Source organism: Pinus tabuliformis, chromosome 2_2 (genome assembly GCF_031772625.1).
Source record: "Pinus tabuliformis cultivar Carrire ecotype Pingquan chromosome 2_2, CPIR1, whole genome shotgun sequence".
NCBI lineage: Eukaryota > Viridiplantae > Streptophyta > Pinopsida > Pinales > Pinaceae > Pinus > Pinus tabuliformis.
In genome coordinates this window covers 734,138,234-734,155,778 of record NC_142300.1, presented here as the reverse complement: position 1 = coordinate 734,155,778, position 17,545 = coordinate 734,138,234, and positions in this window count along the sequence as shown.

The following is a 17,545-nucleotide window of genomic DNA, read 5'->3' as shown; positions in this document are numbered from 1 at the left end:
CCCTGATGGTTTTGACACCGATATGGCATACCAACTTAGGGAAAGAAACTCCCCAACATTAGAAGAAATGCAAAGTGTAGTTGTTAGTGTAGAAGCTAATCTGTTAGGTAAAAGGGCTAGAGTTAGAAATGAAAGGAGAGGAACTACAAAGGATCAAACCTCATCATCTGACATTAAAATAGATAGTTTAGCCAAAAGTATGGAAAGAATAATGGATAGAATAGAGAACATGGAGAGGAAACCTCAATGGGATAACCAACAAGCACCTCCAGTTAGAAACCCAAATTTTAGAAAAAATCAAAACATTGGGAAAGATGGACCAGATCAAAACATTAGGCCTCCTTTTCAAGAAAATTATGCAGAGACATCCCATCTAGAAGATCTAGAACAAGATATGCAAATTAACCTAATGGGAATAAATGATGATGACACTATTGGGTTTTGTTATATTCTTTCGACAACTAACCCATGTAGTGAACCGGGGGGTTAGAGGGGGGGGTGGAGCCCCCCTTCGTTGCGCCGATTGCGTAGCGGGGGGGTCACAGGGGGGTTTGAGGGGGGCAGGTAGCCCCCCTCTACGGGGTCCGAGGCAGCGCCCCGGGAAAATTTTTTTTGGACCCTATATTAGGTTGGGCGAATCTACTTATGGTTTTTCGGTCCATGGTTTTGGATGCGATGGTTTTCGGTCCATGGTATTGGATGCTTCGGCATGTATAAATATGTATTGTAACATTGAATGGAACATAATGAAAAATCAAGCTGGTAGTCCCGGTTTTGGGATCCAGGGGAAAATCTCTGTGTATATGTGTTTTATGTGTTATGCTCTCGCATTGTTTATTTTTCTGTGATTTAGAATTCATATGCAGGTAATTTTCTGTACGTGGTTGAAACCTACATTTGGTATCAGAGCTGTTTTGGCTTCAAGGGGATGCCTTTGTTGCTGAGGGGTTTCACTCAGGCTTGTGGTAGACCCTTTTTAGTGGGAGATCTGCGAGATCGATTCTGGTGGTGAAAGAAGATGGCGAGCAGTGGAAAGATAGAGATCGAGAAGTTCAATGGTCAGAGTTTTGAGTTGTGGAAACTCAAGATGGAGGATCTGTTGGTGGATAAAGATCAGTGGATTGCGGTAGATCCAGGTACTAAACCAACGGGAGTGACTGATGAAGAATGGAAGAAGTTGGATCGGAAGGCAAAGAGCACAATACGATTATGTGTCTCAGATTCAGTATTGCTGAATGTATCAGGGGAAGCTACGACGAAGTCTTTGTGGGACAAGTTAGGGACTTTGTACCAATCTAAGTCTCTGGTGAATAAACTGTTCCTGCAGAAAACGCTGTATAACCTGAGGATGAAAGATGGAGACTCGGTGACAGAGCATCTAAAAACATTTAATACTGTGGTAAGTCAGTTAGCATCTGTTGATATTAAAATTTCAGATGAAGATAAGTGCATCAGTTTGTTGTGTTCTCTACCAGATTCATGGGATAGTCTATTTATTGCAATAGGTAGCAATGCAACGGCTTTGCAGTTTGATGAAATAGTCTTAGCCTTGCTGACGGAGGATATGAGATGGAAAAATATGGAGAGCCAGAATGGTGATGCCTTGTCTGTACGAGGATGGTCCCAGAATAGAAATAAAAATAAGTCATCGAGTGGGAGATCTAAATCTAGAGGGAGATATAAATCTACAGGAAAACCTGTAAAGGTGGTGTGCTGGAAATGCAGAAAGGAAGGGCACTTCAAAAGGGACTGAAAATCTAAAGCTCCTGATAAAGGAAAGGGATCTAATGATGCTCCTTCTGCAGAGGCGAAAACCACCTCAGATGAAGGTGGGGATGTGTACTTGGCTTCTTCAAGTACACATGTAGATCATGAGGCATGGTTGATTGACTCAGGTGCATCCTTTCACTTCACTCCCCATAGAGAGTGGTTCTATGAGTATCAGAAATATGATGGTGGTGATGTCTTCTTAGGAGATGATAGGAAGGCTAGAATCATTGGGCACAAAAAAGTAAAGTTGAAGTTGCAAGGTGGAAGGGTTAGAACACTTCCAGGTGTTTCGCATATTCCTGCATTGGACAGAAATATGATTTCTGTAAGCAAGTTGGATGATGTAGGTGTAAAAACAGTGTTCAAGAAGGATACCTGCAAGATGGTTCAGGGAGCACTGGTATTGATGCGGGGAGTTCGGACTGGAACTTTGTACAAGCTGCAAGGTAGCACTGTTGTTGATGGGTGCAACAATTCTGTGGTTCCTGAATGTGGAGTTGAAAATCTAGTGGTCTCTGTAGAGAAGACCATGCTGTGGCATCAAAGGCTTGGACATATTGGAGAGAAGGGCCTTCGAATACTTCATGGTAAAGGTATGGTAGAAGGTATGAGTAATAGCTCTCTGGATTTTGATTTCTGTGAAAATTGTGTATATGGGAAGCAGAATCGGGTGAGTTTCCCCTCTGGTGCTAAGAGGGCGAAACAGATATTAGAGCTTGTGTACAGTGATGTGTTTGGACTTGTGAAAGTTCCATCACTGGGTAAGTCTGTGTACTATGTATCATTTATAAATGACTTCTCAAGGAATACATGGATATATTTCCTTAAGAAGAAATCTGAAGTCTTTGACAGGTTTAAAGAATTTAAGGCTCTGGTGGAAAATCAAACAGAGAAGAAGATAAAGGTGCTGAGGACAGATAATGGTGGAGAGTTTTGCAGCAAGGAATTTGAAGAATTCTGTAAGAAGTGTGGTATAGCATGGCAGAAGACTACTCCATATACACCCCAGCAAAATGGAGTCGCAGAAATAATGAACAAGACGTTGATGGAAAGGGAAAGAAGTATGCTCAGTGGTGCCGGGTTAGGACAGGAATTCTGGGTAGAGACGGTGGATACTGCATGTTACTTGGTCAACAGGTCACCTTCATCAGCGTTAGAGGATAAGACTCCACAAGAAGTATGGACTGGTAAGAAACCCTCTCTTTCACATCTGAGAGTATTTGGATGTGATACATATGTACATGTTCCAAAGGAGAAACGAACCAAGCTGGATAGTAAATCTGAAAATTGCATCTTGATTGGGTATAAGGATGGTTTAAAGGGTTATAAGCTTTGGAACCCAGTCACACGGAAGGTTGTGTACAGCCGAGATGTGGTGTTCAGAGAGGTAAAAGATGTTATTAAACATGAAGTCCAACCAAAGGAACTTGAGAAGATAGAGTTTGAGCTAAAGGAGGAAGAATCAGACTCTGCAACAGAGGAGGAATCAGAAGATGAAGAGCCACCAACTCCGGCCGTGAGAAGATCAGTTCGAGAAAGAAGGCAGCCAGAAAGGTATAGTCCTTTTTCTTTCTGTTCAAATTTTGCTTTGTCTGTTACTGATGATGATCCCAAAACTGTGAAGGAAGCAGTAGATTCAGAGGATGGAAAATTCTAGAAAGAGGCCATGGTTGATGAAATGGCATCTTTGCACAAAAATGAGGCTTGGGATCTGGTGGAGTTGCCAGATGGAAGGAAACCCATTGGCAGCAAATGGGTGTTCAAAAGGAAGACAAATGCAGAAGGGAAGGTGGAGAAATACAAATCTCGGTTGGTAGCAAAAGGTTATTCCTAGGTACCGGGAATTGATTTTGGTGATATTTTTTCTCCTGTTTCTAAGGTAACTTCTTTTAGGTTACTTTTATCTGTTGCTACTGCTTTTGATTTTGAGGTAGAACAGATGGATGTGAAGACAACATTTCTTCACGGGGATTTGGAAGAGGAAATCTACATGAAGCAACCTGAAGGCTTTGCGGTGAAGGGTAAGAAAGAATTGGTATGCAAGTTAAAGAAGTCTCTGTATGGGTTAAAATAGTCACCAAGGATGTGGTATCAGAAATTTGATACATTTATACACGGACTTGGCTTCACCAGAAGCAAAGCAGATCACTCTGTGTATTTTAAATTAATTGGTGACCGTGTTATTTATCTGGTCTTGTATGTGGATGATATGTTGCTAGTTGGAAATGACAAAGAAATTATCCAGGATTTGAAGACCCAATTGTCCTCCAAATTCGACATGAAAGATCTTGGTGCTGCAAACTATATTTTGGGCATGGAAATTAAAAGAGATCGGGCAAAGAGGAAGCTCTGATTAAACCAGAGGAAGTATGTCAAGACAATACTGCAGAGGTTTAATATGTAGGATAGTAAACCAGTGAAGGTTCCTATTCCTGTAGGTGTGAGGTTATCTACTGAACAGTGTCCCAAGACACAAGAAGAGGAAGAGAACATGTCCTGTGTTCCATATGCGAGTGCATTCGATAGCCTGATGTATGCAATGGTCTGTACTAGACCAGACATTGTACATGCAGTGGGAGTATTGAGCAGGTTTATGTCAAAACCAGGGAAGGAGCACTCGACAGCAGTGAAGCGAGTTTTCAGATATTTGAGTGGCACTAATGATTATGGTTTGTGCTACCAAGGAAGACCAGGATTGGATAGAATGTTGGATATTCATGCCTTTGTTGATGCAAACTGGGCTGGAGATCTAGATCAAAGAAGATCTACAAGTGGGTATGTGTTTAACCTATTTGGAGGTGCAGTCAGTTGGATGAGTAAGAAACAATCTGTAGTGGCACTATCAACTACAGAGGCAGAATACATGGTAGCCACTCATGCAAGCAAGGAAGCAGTTTGGTTGTAGAGATTGTGTTCAAGTATGGGGTTAGTACATGGAGCTATAAGAATAGACTATGACAGCCAAAGTGCAATTTTCTTGGCAAAGAACCCTGCTTATCATTCAAAGACAAAGCACATTGATGTTGAGTATCACTTTGTGAGGGATATGATAGAAGACAAAAAGGTGTTGCTAGTAAAGGTGGACACTTTGAAGAATACTGCAGATGCATTGACAAAATCTGTGAGCTCTGAGAAGCTCTCTTGGTGTAGAGAAATAATGGGCATTTCAGGGCTGGAAAAATGACTAAGCTCTCCTGTGGCCCCCTGTGGAAAGAAAACAACAAGTGGGAGATTGTTGGGTTGTGTTATATTCTTTCCACAACTAACCCACATAGTGAACCGGGGGGTTAGAGGGGGGGCGGCAGCCCCCCCTGTCTAGGGGGTCTGAGGGGGGCGGGTAGCCCCCCTTTATGGGGTCTGGGGCAGCGCCCCAAGAAAATTTTTTTTGGACCCTATATTAGGTTGGACGAACCTACCTATGGTTTTTCGGTCCATGGTATTGGATGCTTCGACATGTATAAATATGTATTGTAACATTGAAAGGAACATAATGAAAAATCAAGCTGGTAGTCCTGGTTTTGGGATCCAGGGGAAAATCTTTGTGTATATGTGTTTTATGTGTTATGCTCTCGCATTGTTTATTTTTCTGTGATTTAGAATTCCTATGCAGGTAATTTTCTGTACGGGGTTGAAACCTACAGACACTGTTTTTCTAACCAAAGATGAGAAGGAATTGTATATGTTGTAGCGATTACAAATATAGTTTGGAGAATCATTTGATTACAAACAAGGTTATGGTTCTGCCATCTTTGAAGTTCATAAATAATATAATATAAGAAGCAAAATGAATGTTGATGTCCCTGACCAAACTAAGAAAACAATTCAAAATCAACCCAAGAAAATAAAAGAAGCCCCTGTTTCAAAAATCCTCCAAATTCTCCCTAGGGAAAACCCAAAACCTTCTAGCCCCACAGTTGTAGACCTAACCTTCGATCATCCTTCTGCTGATCAACCATCCACTTCAATTCCACTTAAGTAACTAGTGGAAAAATCTCAAAACATCAGATTTGAAAATCCACATAAGGAGATCCCAAATAAAGGAAAAGAAGACTAGCCTACTCAAATCCCAGCTGCAAAAGTTCAAAACCTTCAAACAAAAAAAATCTCTTTGCCATTAAATTTGGGAATGGAGATAGCAAAGCTAAAGATTTCAATTCCTTTAACAAAACTCATCAAGAATGAAACTTATAAATCACAGATAACCCAGACCTTAAACATCTCCGAAAATGAGGATTCAGTCAACTTGTTTGATGACCAGCCAGAACTGATATTTGGTCCAGATGTTAATGGAAAACCATTAGAAGGAGGAGTTCCATCTTTTTACATCAGCCTTAGTATCCATGACAAAATTCTACACAACGCAATGTTGGATTCTGGGGCCTCACAATTTAATTCCCAAATTAGTAATGGAGAAATTAAACCTAGACATTGCAAGGCCTTACAAAGACTTATTCTCATTTGAGTCCAGTTAGGTAAAGTGTCTAGGATTGATTAAAGACCTGTGTGTCACTTTAGTTCAATATCTTGCCTAAAACATCCTTATGGATATTGTAGTTGCTGACATCCCACAAAAGTATGGCATGCTGTTATCCAGATCATGGGGAGCCAAACTTCAGGTATCCTTACAACTAGATATGTCATATGCAACAATCTCTATTTTTGGACAACCTAAGAAACTATACCGAGAAACCTTAATGAAATATATGGTAAGTAGCTAGGATCGACTTCAAAACCTTCCCATCTACTCCATACACTCATATATCAATTATTTTATCCTGTATAATGTTGATCAAACACAAGAACAAATTTTAGACAGTACTAATACAAAACCACAAGAAATTGTAGTTTCTACATAAAATGAAATTATTCAGACTACAGAACTGTTCAATGAACAAGATGGTCAAATTGTTATAAATGATGAAAAGTTTGTTGCACCAGATAGTGTAAATATAGATCATGAAATATTATGGCATCTAGAATTTGAGGGATCAGTCAGTAGGTTAGGATCAGAAGCAGGAGCGTGGATATATAATTTGGAAAATAATTACTCAGAAGGCCATTCATATAGATTGAATTTTAAATGAACCAACAATATGGCCGAGTATGAGGCATTAATTTTAGGTCTTAAGTTAGTTAGGAATCTATGAGCTAAAAGAGTTTATGTCATGGGAGACTCTTAACTAATTGTAAAATAGATTGATGTTGTATATATGACAAAGGACCCTATATTAAGTAGTTATAGGGGAACTATCATAGAAATACTTAACATTTTCCTAGAAACAAAGCTTGCAGTAATTCCTAGAAAACACAACATGCAAGCCCATAGTTTAGCAATGTTTTCCAGCACCTATAAATTACCCTTCCAACCTAACGATCAATACACTGCTGAAGTTAGGCACAGACCTACAATTCCAGATAATTTGAAGAACTGGAAAATATTTTCTAATGATAAACAGACAAATAAATTTTTAATTTCAGAAGAGGAATTTACCAATAACAATATAGATACAGATACATCAATAAATCCTGACACTAAGAATGAGATAGAAATAAATGAGATAGAAGGTGACGGAATAGACAGATTCAACCTAACTAGATTTACCAAATTAGATATAGATAACTTATAGCAAATTGAGAATGATGAAATAATCAGTGAAGAAACCGAAGTAATTAATCTCAAGGATAACTTCTTACCAAAGGGATTAACCCCTCCTGAAGATTTATTTGATTCAAATGATGTTCCTAGGAAACCTAAAATGGAACCTTTGATGTCTGATATAGAGGAATGTAATATAGGCATTGATGAAAATCCTAAAATGATCAAACTTTCAAAATCATTACCCCTGTTAGTTCCAGTCTTCGCAACCTGTCACCAGAGATCAACATGAGCTCTTACTATGTCTGTTTTTGTTAGATGTTTTCCACATGGTGTTCAGCACAAAACATGTCACAAGTGTGTCCATCAGAAGAATATCAAAAAAATATTTCCAACGGTATATCACGCTTCCATAATCGGTTTCTAGATCAGAAGATATGATCGAAATGAATGAGTGATTCTTGGTTATGCATGTTTTGAGGTCAGTCGCTGCGCACAATGACAAGTTTAGTACAAAATCAGTTTTTGAAAGAATGGTAAGGAATTTTTCAAAAGTGAAAGAGGTTTTTGTTCATAACATATCAAGTAACAAAAACCACCTTCAATTTATGCACAGGTTCTACTATGTGGGATATATACAGTGATATTTGGAGCCTACATTTAAACAAAGCAAAATTTTCATATTTTTTACTGTTTTAGTCATTTTAGTGCAGGGCCATTTCACACCATATGGAAATTAATTTTGAGAAACTCAAAGAGGTTTTGTTAAGAAAGAGCCATATAACAAAAACCTCTTTCATTTTATTCACAAGTGTCACGAAATTGGATATGTGACTAGATCATTACAGCTCATTTTCACAGATTTAAATTTTTAATGGTTTTCTGTTTTAGAGATGATTTTGTGGAATAGATTGCGAGAAACTGGAAACGAATTTCCAAAATTGGAGAGAGGTTTTTCTCAAAAATTACCTTGTCTACAAAAACCTCTTTCACTTTTGTAACGGGTGCTATGGTTTAGGAGATACGATTTCATCTTCAACACCTATTTTCAGAAATTCGGCCCAAGTTTAATGTAACTGATTGTACTTTGAAAAAAATGGTTGAGCTCAATCCCTTATCATGAGGATGAGAAAATGTATATATTTTATGAATTTTATAGCGTAGGGGTTGGATTTTGGAAAAATTTTGGACTTTTGAGAAAGGAAGGAGCTTCATTGTATACTCATATCAGCATTTTGGTTAAGGAATTGAGACCAGGGATTGCAGCACTCTTTGGGATTCATGTGGCATTTTTCCTTGGTATAGTGATTTCTTATGTAATTATGAAATTTCTTATGTTTTATGTATGCCATAATCTATCTTGTTTCTTCTTAACTAAATCATACAAGAGTGAAAGTAGAATCCATTGAAATTGCAGTGCTCTGCTTGAGGTTTGCTTTAGTTTCTTGATGTTTTTAGCTGTTTGGAGAGGATCCATGGCTTCTATTGCCCTCTTCAACTACTCACCTATCTAATCCCTTCATCGCATTCAATTTGAAGTGCCAAAACTAGTTGCCTACCTTGCCCCATTGAGATCTCTGCAAGACTGAGCCTCATTCCCTGCACCCAAAATCTTCTTTTCCATTTGAGCCAACAAAAACATCATTTTATTCAATAAAACTCTTGTGCACATATACCTATCCTAAGATCAGTAGTTATATCAGCCATCTCAAGCCTTTAGAGATTATATTTTGCTGAGATTGACTAGGAGAGAGCCCTCTCCTGACCTGGTAGGGCTAGCTACCAGGTTAAGTGTGGTTTGATGTTGGCCCTGGATCCTACCTTTCTCAGCCTGAGGTAGATTTAGGTACTAACAACCCCCAACTGAAAAAGTGAAATACATTGAGTTGTTAAAATAATTTCAGGATGTCTTCGCTTGGAGTTATGAGGACCTCAAATCCTATGACACCAACATCATCCAGCACACAATTCCTATATAAGAAAATCAAAATCCTTTCAAACAAAAACTTAGAAGGATTAGTCCTATCTTGTTACCTGCAATTGAAAAAGAAATTTAGAGGATGTATGATGCCGAAATAGTTGCAGGAATCAGATTTTCTGATTAGGTCTCAAACTTGGTGCCAACTAGAAAGAAAACTTGTGAGATCAGACTCTGTGTGGATCTCAGAAACCTCAACAAAGTGTCACCAAAAGACAATTAACCTCTCCCCAAAATGGATCACATTTTATAGAGAGTAGTTGGATCAACCAAAATCTCATTGTTGGATGGGTTTTCTAGTTACAATAAAATATTGGTTCATCCAAATGACCAACCCAAAACTCCCTTTAATACTCCTTGAGGCACATTTATGTATGTGAAAATTACTTTTAGGCTAAAGAATAAAGGGGACACTTTCTAGAGGGATATGGATATATCCCTCGCAAAATAAATTCATGATTTCCTTGTGATATATCTATATGATATTACTGTATTTTCAAAATCTGACAATCAACATTTGGATCATCTAAGGCAAGTTTTTATTAAATGCAGGAAATTTGGAATCTCCTTAAACCCCAAAAATTCCTTGTTTGGGTTAGAAGAAGGAAAGTTGTTAGGTCACATAATTTCAAAATATGGTATAAGAATCGACCCTGCTACAATTGAAGCCATCCTACAAATAAAACACCCCAAGAACATTAAAGAGTTACAAGCTTTCTTATGAAAAATTAATTTTCTTAGAAGATTTATATCTAACCTGGCAGAGTTAATTAGATCACTAAACAACATGCTGAAAAAGGACTCCACCATAAAATGGATTGTTGAGGCTAAAAAATCCTTTGAAGACATTAAACTAGCACTGACTAAAACACTTGTGTTAATCAGTCCTAAATTTGATGAATATTTCATATTTTTTTCCATTGCTTCTAAGCACATAATTGTTGTAGTTCTATTGCAAAAAATGACGAGGGCTATGAACAACCCATTGCTTTCTTCAGTAAAGCCCTGAGAGATGCCCCCTTGAAATATAATATAATGGAAAAACAAGCCTTGGCTTTAGTCAAAGCCATTAAGGATTTTAGGATATACATCTGATATTCTCATATAGTAGCCTACGTTCCTAATTCATTAGTTAAAGACATCCTAACTTAGTGTGGTCCTGATGGAAAGAGGGGAAAGTGCATTGCTACTATTTTAGAGTATGATATAGAAATCAAACCTACTAAGTTAATCAAGGGCCAAGGTTTAGACAAACTCATGGGTGAATCAAATTGTCACGATGTGGATATAGACTTTATTGCAGCAATAGATAATGAAGAGGAGATGGCGACTCCACAAATCAGCCAGGCCTTTATTGAATAACCTTGGTATGTTGATATTATTTATGTTTTACTGAATTTACAAGCTCCTCGTAAATTATCTAGGACTAAAACTAGGTTTTTGAAGATGAAATCCTTGAAATTTTGTACATTAGACAATGCCCTGTTTTGGAGAGATCATGAAGGTATTCTTCTTAACTTCTTATTAAAAGATGAGGATGACTAGATTTTGCAAGAGTTTCATGCAGGTGACTGTGGAGGACACCTTTACTCGAAGGCCACTATAGATAAAATCCTTAGGGTTGGTTTCTACTGGCCTACCTTGTTTGTTGATGACAAAAAATATGTGACCTCTTATCACAAATGTCAAATTTTTGAGGGGAAGAAAAAGCTATTACCTTTACCCCTTAATCCAATCCCTCTAGAAATACCTTTTCAACAATGGGGTTTAGACTTCATTGGTGAAATTCACCCACCCTCCTCTGCCCAGAACAAATGGATCCTCACAGCCACAGACTATTTCACAAAATGGATAGAAGCCATACCTTCAAGGCAAGCCACAGATACTGTTGTCATAACCTTCCTTGAAACCAATATTCTATCAAGATTTGGATGTCCAACTAAGTTCATTATTGATAATGCAACAACCTTTAAATCCAAAAGAATGATAGATTTCTAAAACATTACTTTGAACCAAGTTACTAATTTTTATTTCCCATTTGTACATACTTTATTTACAAAGTCTAGTTTGGATTGGGTGGTGATCTTTGAAGTTGAAGCTCGAAGAGAAGGCCCTAAGCTTTAAAATATTTATTATCATAAGTATCAATAATGCAAATTCACAGAAGAACACATTGCAAGATAACATCAACAACAATTCAAAGGCTACTAGCCTTTAGAGTTCTTTTCATTTAACTAGAAAATTCCATCCCCAAGTGGAGCCACTGTTAGGTAACTATAGCAATAGGAGACATAATTTTGAATGAATAAGGTTAAGCCTTGTAATATTATACATACCTTTGCTTTCTGCAAATGTTTTCCATATTACATAAAAATTAAAAAAATGTAAACAGGGCATGTCCTAAAAGAAAATCAAAGGACAAAAAGAAAAATAGAAGGTCAAAAAATGAAAATATATGAACCCCAAAAAACAAAAAGAGACCAGGAAAGTGTGAAAGTCTAAATGCCACTACTATTTACTTTATGCATAATAATGATTGTGTGCAACTTGTTATTCATGCCACAATCCATAATGATAAAACTATTTAATCTTGGTTATTTCATGCTTTGAATTTTATGTTTATAGTTAGAGAATAAAATTTGACCAAACAATTTAATCTTGGCATATCATTAGATAGGTAGAGAAAATAAAAGGAGCTCATCAGTTTAATCTGAGCCCTTGGATGATATAAGGTTAGAGTTAGATAGATTACTTTTCAAAAGAAAAATGGATGTTAGGGGTTTTCTAGTCTAAATGCACCCAAATAAAATGAAGAAAAAATGGTAGGGTAAGTAATGGGTAAGTAAATGAAAGGTTGCTAAAGTATAAAATTGGTTGGATCAAAACACATGCATCATGCTTAGACACATATATCAATATGTATGATCAACTATGGAAGCAAAAACAAAGTTTTGCAAGTTAACATGTTTAACTCCCCCTCATTCATTTTCCCCCTTACTTACTAATTTCCTATGCACAGGTATGTTCTAGTACTTTCAATCCTTCAAGTCAAAGAGGCTCAAAGCATTTATCTGACTTTTGGTGGGACTGGACCCTTGCCTTAATGACTTATGGATATCAAGTGTTGTAACCCCCTTCATGAAATACATTTCCCCCTCATTACCCTAATAAAACCGCTTTTCCTAATGATAAACTTCATTTGCCTAGGAAAAGTAAAAACCCGCATGTAAATCCTATTTCATTTAGAAAAACCCACAAAAACATCTTATCCTAAGTATTGAGTGTATGTAAATAAAGTGCGGAAATATTATAATTTACATTATGTTAAGGATATACCCACTCCACCAATTTCATATTAATTTTTAATTTTATTATATAAATCCCATAATACCTTTTCCCTTATATTAATTAAATCCCCTATGTAATATCCAAACCCTTAGTTTAATTATAAACTATACTATTTATCTCATATCCTAACAAAACCAATTAATCTCGTCATTAAGCCCCACCTAATCATTTTAACCCATCATTAACCCATAATTAATCACAAACTGCTGAAGTTTAAAACCTCCCCCTGAAACCCATGTTGTTATCACCCACGCACCTCCCTCGTCTGATCACTATCCCCCTCATCCGACGATCCAAAGCTATATCGGCCGCGCCTGATGACTGATCGTTACCCACCCAATAAAGAAGTTGTCCCTCCCCCCCGACTGCTATGTGTCAATCTCTGAAGTAAATCAGGTGACCCCTCCTTAATACCGCCCGACCCTCATAAGTGGTGTGATGGCCTAGGAAACTGCCTCACCACTCGACTCGATAAACCACCTACTGCTCAATCATAAAACTTTCCACCAAAAAGTGACCGTTGCTCCATAAAAGGGTCAAGAATCCCTTTCCCGTATTTTTTTCACTTGAACTCTTTGTAAACCTCTGCGAACCAGTGCGACACCTATAAACATGAAAACTATCAACTAAACTCATTCCAGTTTTCAAAGAAGCTACGGAGACCACCTACAAAGTACTCAGATTGCATCCAACCTTCTGCCCTCATCGAGAACACCAATTTGAAGTCAATTCACCTAAACTCCAGGTATTTGTGAACGAACTACTAGACCCCCTTTCAAAATTTGAAAATGTTCACTCTTGAAGTATTTTAATTAAGTAAAATTAATTGAAAATTACTTTAAATTTAAAAAGCCTACGACCAAACCCTTCTGAAAGTTTCTAGTTTCCATTTTAAAACCCCTGAATAAACCTTTAAAGCCAAATTCAAATCCACAAGAACTGAATTATGGCTGCCCCTGTTGCCATGGATATTAGACCTATCACAACTCCCCATCTGGAACTAGACCACCTTCCCCTGGCAGAAAGGGATTTCCAAATCAAAGATACCAATGCATATGAGGTACTGCTCAAATTTCATTGTTTGAGTAGGGACATATATCTAAACCACTCTAATGACATTGGTCTTTGGGAATCCAATTTTCCCAAATACCATTTTCCCCAAGTGAATGTCTTCCCTGAAATTGTCCATATGTGCCATTCCTGTTACATTCCTAACCAAGGAGCTATTATGTCCCCTGACCAAAATATTTTGCTCAACATCACAATGGAATCAATCAATGAGATGTTACAGATCCAACGAGGCCCAAACCTAACCCCACTCTCCATTGGGGATTTGTTGGACTAGTACTCCGAATTGAGTCTATCTAGGTTAGCCCAAATATTCCAGACATTCATTGAAGAAGAGTAGCATATTCCCAAAGATCCCCCTCCATATGTCCCTTCCATTCTCTCTGAAAGCGGCAAGCGCATTGCCACTATGATGTCATGCATTTGTGGCTACACTACTGATGAATTTGTCTATGCGCTTATCTTGGCCTTCATGTCTATTTACACCCCAAGACAGCCTCCTGCTATTTTGAATGATTATGCCCAGTTCATAGCTGAAAGAATGCATGAACTGTTCACCAGAATGCACAATGAGAGAGTATTTAAATACTCATCTATTGTCTACCATATGTTCCTATACTATCGGCCAGACAGATTTCCTTTCACTCTTTAGAAGCTTAATACTAGAGGCCAGCCCAGGTCTGTCATATTTTGGACCCACCTTTTCCAAAGTTTCAATCACTATACACCTATATAGATTTCATTGATTCTTTTGTTCATCCAGTCATGACAATGCTAGCAGGAAGCCCTCCACCCAGAATAAGTCAAGAGATCAAAAGGGTGCTTCAGTGGTCTAAGCAAAGCAAAGTGGGAGATTGATACCTTTACCAAAATCACACAGAGATAAGAATCTATGGTTGCCAGCTTGCACCATATAAACTTCCCAAATATCTCCCCATGAGGTTATTTGCTCTAGAGTAATATAGACAAATAATGAACTATGATAAGATCAATTTTGTCTCAGCCAAGAAAAGGTCACAATTTAAAGAAAAAAACCAGTTAGGCCCCTTAATTTGAAATTCTAGAGAGGAAGGGGAGGAGGCAGAACAAATTTTGCAGCAAATCAAGTTCCAAAAGAGCTTCATGTGGACGTATGACCCTGAGGAGGTTATGACCAGATTGAGAAAGAAGGCCAAGTTGGGACCTTATATTCATCATCCCATACCAGAGATAGAAATATATGCCAATCAATATGAGTGGGTGGAAAACACTCTTGTAGACAAGGATAGTACAGAGGTAGATGTAGAGAATACCTTAATTGACTTAGAAAGATAGCTTGATGAGAGGCCATTTCTGTAGGTACCTAAACAACTAGAAAGAACCATGAGCACCCCTCCTATCATGCCAACTCCTAGGAATGAGGAAAAGAACCCCAAAAGGACCAAAGAGAAACCCTCAAGTTCAGGAATGGGCACATCAAATATACAATATGAGACCAGTCAGAGTAAAAGGCCTAGGCTAAATCTTGTTTCATACCAGGAAGAAATGGAAGGCTCAATAGAAATAATTGATACTGATCTCGACAGAAGTAAAGGCGCAACTCCATCTGGGGAAACAAAGAGACCATCCACATCACAAACCCAAATTTTGGAAATGTAGCTATGTGTAGAAGTATCCTCATTCCTTAGGCCTGTTGATAAGGATAAGGATATAAAAGATAGTGTTATGAAACCAGCTCAAGAAAAGATAGAAAAGATAGATCAACACCTTAGAATTCAGCCTCCTCAAGGGGGAAACCTCATTTCAATTACATAAATGAACAATTCTTGGATGATACAAATGAACATACCTCCTTTCTATATATAGGAGTCTAAGGGGTCATAACATAATCAGAGCCGACATAACAATAATAAAGTAAGGGCACAATAATAACAATAGTGGGATTCTATGGGGCACAATAGTAACAATATGGGCACTACACATGTATATAATAAGTGGGTTGTACTAATAACAATAAGGGGTTACACTAGTAGTATAGGGGCCTAACATGCCCCTCTCCTTCAAAAAGCATTGTCCTCAATGCTTGAGTAGTTCTTTATGCTTCTGTATAAAATTCTTGTCCTCCCCATGTGGAATCTTCAGCGGGTAAGTTCTTCCACTTGATGAGATACTCTGAAATTGATTGATTTCGTAGCTGTCAAGTTCTTGTTTTTGTGACTGCTCCAGGTTCCAATATGATTTTTCCTTCCTCTTCAATTTCTGGCAATATTGTTTGAATTGGGATCTTTTGCAACTTTTGAATAAGTGGCCATACTTCTTCGTCCTTCTTCCATTCATCCCTTGCTTTGTTTATCCAATCTGGTTGGATAATAGAAATAGCACAAAACAATGCTTCCACATCCTCATCCTTGAAGAGTCTTCCCATTCGGTAAGGTCGCCATTTTTTAAGTGCATGTAGTATTGCCAACATTTCCTTCTCATAAATAGCTTTCTTGAGATGTAGCAGTAAAAATACCCAATCACCTACATCAAAACATTTTTCACTACAATGTTGATATACCTGTTGTTTCATTTGATTTTGCATCGAAGTGGTGTTATCCTTTAAAAGTTGGAGAAGTTGTTGTTGATGCTCGATGTGATCTTTCATTGCTTGAACCTTTTTCTTCTTGATATGTCCTTCTATCTCTAGAGTTTGAGGAGTGGTAATTTCTTCCAATCCTTTACAAGATATGGTCAGATTCATCTCTTGATGCTCGATGTGACCTTTCAATTCTTGAACATTTTTCTTCTTGATATGTCCTTCTATCTTGATAGTTTGAGGAGTGGTAATTTCAACCAACGAATTACAAGATATGGTTGGATTCATTTCTTCTTTCTCGATGTGATCTTTCACTTCTTGCACCTTTGTCTTCTTGATATGTCTTTCTATCTTGAGAGTTTGAGGAGTGGTAATTCCTTCCAATGCTTTACAAGATATCATCTGATTCATTTCTTCTTTCTCTGGGGTGGGGTCCTGGCGTATATCTTCTTCCTTTGATGTTTCATGATCCTTTTCTTCCTCCTCTTCATATTCTATGTAAAATAATTTCTTCTCAGCACACTTATGACCTTTAGTGCATTTGCTATCACAATTGTAACAAAGCCCTTTTTCTCTTTTTTCTTCCAATTGTTGTGGTGTAACCCTTGTAGGTTGTGGAAGGCTAGGAGAAACAACACTTTCATCTTTATAGTTGTGAGGGGTATGCTTCCTGGTTTCCATAATTTTTCTTTCCAATATGTCACAAAGTGCTTTTACTCTTTCCAATTGTTGTGGTGTTGCTCTAAAGAAGGTGTTGCTCTTTGTATCCTCATAATGTGCTATCATTTCCTCTGTGAAAACTGACCACGTAACAAGTTGTTTATGAGAACAAAGCCCTTCATACCATAAAAATTGATCTGGTTCTAAATATGAAGATGCAATACATACCTTTTGTAATAGTTGTACACCATGTAGATCAAAATATTGCTCCATCTGAAGTATCCAATTTACCGGATCCTTTCCATCAAACTTCCTCATCTTGCTTTTTCTTGACTTTAGGAGCTTGATCTTGAAACAACTGTAGCTATGTATTTTCAGATCTTTAAGTTCTGAAATTGTGACCTGTAGTAGCACTCTGTGTCCTCTTTTCAATGCCACCAATCTGATCCAATTTGGATTCTCCAAGGAAGAGTTATGCACAATCTCCCAAGATGACCTGATTATAGACTAGTTCAGTAGAGCGAACTTGTATGATGTGCCACGAGTCACTGTTTCAACCTTTGGATCT